This window comes from Pseudophryne corroboree, chromosome 11, assembly GCF_028390025.1.
Source record: "Pseudophryne corroboree isolate aPseCor3 chromosome 11, aPseCor3.hap2, whole genome shotgun sequence".
Lineage (NCBI taxonomy): Eukaryota > Metazoa > Chordata > Amphibia > Anura > Myobatrachidae > Pseudophryne > Pseudophryne corroboree.
In genome coordinates, this window is record NC_086454.1 from 217,577,387 (window position 1) to 217,582,002 (window position 4,616).

A 4,616-nucleotide genomic window follows, 5' to 3' on the forward strand; every position below is an offset into this window, starting at 1 on the left:
CTAAAATACACTCCCAGAGGGCGGCGGCCTAGCGTGTGCATGCTACTAAAATAAGCTAGCGAGCGAACAACTTGGAATGACCCCCATGGTTTTGCCTAACTGCTAACAAAATTGCTGCTGCGATCAACTCGGAATGACCACCCATGTGCACTGCAGGGGAGGCAGATTTAACATGTGCAGAGAGAGTTAGAGATGGGTGTGGTGTGTTCAAACTGCAATCTAATATGCAGTGTAAAAATAAAGCTGCCAGTATTATCCCTGCACAGAAATAAAATAACCCATCCAAATCTAACTCTTTCTGCACATGTTATATCTGCCTCCCCTGCAGTGCACATGGGCCCTCATTCCGAGTTGTTCGCTCGCAAGCTGCTTTTAGCAGCTTTGCACACGCTAAGCCGCCGCCTACTGGGAGTGAATCTTAGCTTCTTATAATTGCGAACGAAAGATTCTCAAAATTGCGATTACACACCTCTTAGTAGTTTCAGAGTAGCTCCAGACTTACTCGGCATCTGCGATCAGTTCAGTGCTTGTCGTTCCTGGTTTGACGTCATAAACACACCCAGCGTTCGCCCAGACACTCCTCCGTTTCTCCAGCCACTCCCTCGTTTTTCCCAGAAACTGTAGCGGTTTTTCCCACACGCCCATAAAACGGCCTGTTTCTGCCCAGAAACACCCACTTCCTGTCAATCACACTCCGATCGCCTGAACGAAGAAAAAGCCGTGAGTAAAATACCTAACTGCATAGCAAATTTACTTGAAGATTGCGCATGCGCACTAAGCGGAAAATCGCTGCGATGCGACAAAATTTAACGAGCGAACAACTCGGAATGACCACCATGGTTTTGCCAAACTGCTAACAAAAATCCTGCTGCGATCAACTTGGAATTATCCCCAAAGTTCTTGTAATTTAACCAAATCTGCATCCTAGATAATGCAGCCTAGGAAATGTTAGATCAAACTGTTGTTAACTGAAACCCACTAGTTTGCATTCAGAAAACACAATCTGATTAACATGTTCCTGTCCCATTCACATCTCCATGCAAACCCAGTGTTTGGGATTACAACAGGAAAGACTGCCACACAACAAACAGTGGCCCTCATTCCGAGTTGTTCACTCGCAAGCTGCTTTTAGCAGCATTGCACACGCTAAGCCGCCGCCTACTGGGAGTGAATCTTAGCTTCTCAAAATTGCGAACGATAGATTAGCAAAATTGCGAATAGACATTTCTTAGCAGTTTCTGAGTAGCTCCACACTTACTCGGCATCTGCGATCAGTTCAGTGCTTGTCATTCCTGGTTTGACGTCACAAACACACCCAGCGTTCGCCCAGACACTCCTCCGTTTCTCCGGCCACTCCCGCGTTTTTCCCAGAAACGGTAGCGTTTTTTCGCACATGCCCATAAAACGACCAGTTTCCGCCCAGAAACACCCACTTCCTGTCAATCACATTACGATCACCAGAACGAAGAAAAAACCTTGTAATGCCGTGAGTAAATTACCTAACTGCATAGCAAATTTACTTGGCGCAGTCGCACTGCGGACATTGCGCATGCGCATTAGCGACTAATCGCTCCGTTGCAACAAAAAAATAACGAGCGAACAACTCGGAATGAGGGCCAGTCTTCCTTCCACCTTCGTTTGCATTTCAAAGTGTTCGGCCACCAAGAGGCCGGCTAATTGACACTTACTTGTACATAGTAAGTCTGGAGCTAGGACAATTACCATACGACTTCCTATGCAAAAAGTGTCTCACAAACTATTTTCAAGGCCTTTTTAGAAACAAAATACCTTGTACTTTCCTCATAAGTGCCGTGTCCATCAGTTCATCCTTCTCCAACTGCGCACTGCGCAGCGATATAATATATGACACATTATTAAACATATTTTAAATACCCAGTGCCTAGCACCCACAATACATTTAAAGATGGCGACTAGCGTCAGTGCACAGTTTAAAAGTGGTGCCAAGCGCCCATTGTCCTTCTAATGGCGCCGAGCAGTAGGGGTTAACCCCTTCAGTGCTGCGGCCGCCATTACACGTGTGGCTGGTTAGTCTCTCCGGCCACACTCCTCCCCCCCCAATTCAAGCGGGAAACCAGTCATGTCCCAACGATATGGCTCCTGGTCCCGCAGTCTGTTGGGTTGAAGGGGACGCTACCTGGGGGGTGTAGGCTCCATCCTAGACAGTTCATCCATATTATGGTGGCCCGATTCTTGTGGGGACACAATGTTCAAATAGTCCACATGAAGTCCAAGTCTCCACCACAACAGTCTGTCAGATTTCCCCAAGGTAGGTTGCAGCCACCTAACAGGTGGGTGGAAAGTCATCACTGTGGGGGGCCAGTTACACAAGCAGAGTAAAAACTGGTCTAGTGTACACACAAGTGCCACCCAAGGTGTCCCAATTGCGGCATACCCCACCTCCCACCGTAGCAGTATTCTGCTCAAACAGGCCACAGGGTGCTCCCGCCCATATGGCTCTTTCTGGCTCAGTACTGCTCCCAGTCTGTGCAGTGGCTCAGTAGTTCGTAAAACACAGTTCTGGTCAAGAATGTGCGCCATCAGCACTGGAGTGGGTACCAGAGCCTCCTTCAATGACTTGAATGCCAACTCGCAAGCGGGTTCAAAGTCCACTGACTTGGGAATGCCCTTCCTAACCATCTCTGTAAAGGGGTTCACTACAGGACTAAAGTAAATGACAACGTGTCCATAGGGCCTTACAGGTTTTAAGGTCAGTACCAGTCTGGGTGATGTGGGCCGGGGACAGCCTCTGGTCGCCTCTGCTTTTGGCCTACCCCTGTCTTCTCCCACATGATGCCCCAGGAACTGCACCTCCGTCATTCCTATCTGGCAACTGTCTGCCCTAACTGTCAGACCTGCCCTCCAATCCTCCTCTGTCGACCTATGACTCGGGAAACCTACCCTGTCACCTAGGTCTGCTCTTTCCTCCTCGCCTGCTACCTGTGCCACAGTGATGGCGGCCAGACCACCAGCCTCTGGATCCTGTGTGGCATCCACCACAGGGAGGCTGCGTGTCTTCCCCGATCTACTGCGCACAGGCAGGGGACCTGCTATGTCCACAGCATCATGCTGTAAAGGTTCTACTATGGGCAGAGGCACAGAGACAACACAACCGCTGGAGTGCCCGAGCTGCCAACGCATGGCACCAGCCTTACAGTTGGTCTGGGCGTCATCCGACATTCCAGACCAGGGTAAGCTCTGTGACAGGGTACGGTCTGTCTCTGGGTTACTGTCCAAAGGGGTTTCGCTGGCAACTGACACCTGTTGCGCAGGAAAGTTCCCTGGGGGGACCAGTTGGACATGTTCCATATCTGGTCTATCCCCTCCCACTTTCCTGTCTACCCTGTACCTTAACCCTTCCCGCCAGGTCAAATTTCCTGCCCCAACCCTGTCAAGGCCGCTGCCAGAGTGGTGCCTCATGCCTTTCAGGGATGGATCAGAGAGTTGAGCCTCCCTAAACTCCTGCCTGCGGCCCTCAATCTCTACTAAATTGGGACACACTACAGGGGGATCTAGGTGGGGACTACTAGGGTCAGTCTTGTAGGGGTCAGTCACGGAAAAGTCAGTGTGGTTTCTCCTACTCACCGCCGTAGTTGGCAAACCACTTGGGTCAAGAGCATCATTGGGCACCGCCACAGGATCAAACGAGCTGTAACCAACCTCCTCTGCGTTGCTAGGGGACGTAGGCATACCAGAGACAAAAGGCATGCGGGGTCGATGTGCCAATCTAGCCACTGTAATCTTTTCCTCTGGGCTGGTTGATGCTGCGGTTGGCTGTGCTGGCAGTTGTCTAGCAGCAGTAGTCTTTTCCTCCGGGCTGGGCTGGGCTGGAGTAGCTGATGTCAACGGTGGTTGTGGAACTTGACTCCGGGAAATGGCGCCAGCAAACGTGGTGATGATCCCACCACCCAGGTCATTTCCTAGGACCACATCAGTTGGGAGACCATCCATGACGGCAACTTCTCGCAACTCTGGTCCAGCTCCCCAGTCCAGGTAAACTCTTGCCATGGGAACTTCTTTCTCCGTTCCATCTGCCAGGGTGACCTTGGCAGTGCGACCCTGCAATACTGCAGCAGGATCTATAAGGTGGGGGCTCACCACAGTGATTGAGGCCCCAGAGTCTCTTAGGCCTTCCCCCTACAGGGGTCCCACGTGGACAGGCTGCAGGTGCCTCCACATATTGTGTAGGGGCTGTTTGGCCATGCAGGTGACTCTCTCTGCAGAGTGCACCTGTTTCCTGCCACACTCCATCGGACTGACTGGAGGAGGAACAGTCTCTGTAGGCTCATCTCTACTCGTCAAACAAGGGATCCGGGCTCCAGCACTCGGATTTGAGGCACGAGTCTGGGGTGCTTGGGATGCAGGACAGTTCATCCTCAGATGTCCGATTTTCCCACAGCCGTAGCACTTCTTCTCCAGTCATGGCATCGATTATCTCTGATAACTTGCAGGGACGCTGCGCTGCTGTTGCTGGCCAAGAGCACCCGGGTTGGAAGATGCTTGCTTTGGGGGGTGATGAGCTGAAGAGGGGTGTCCCCCTGGTGGTACGGTCTTTTGGGGCTGGCTACTGGTTGGGCGCTTCTGCCCCTGTGGCCGAA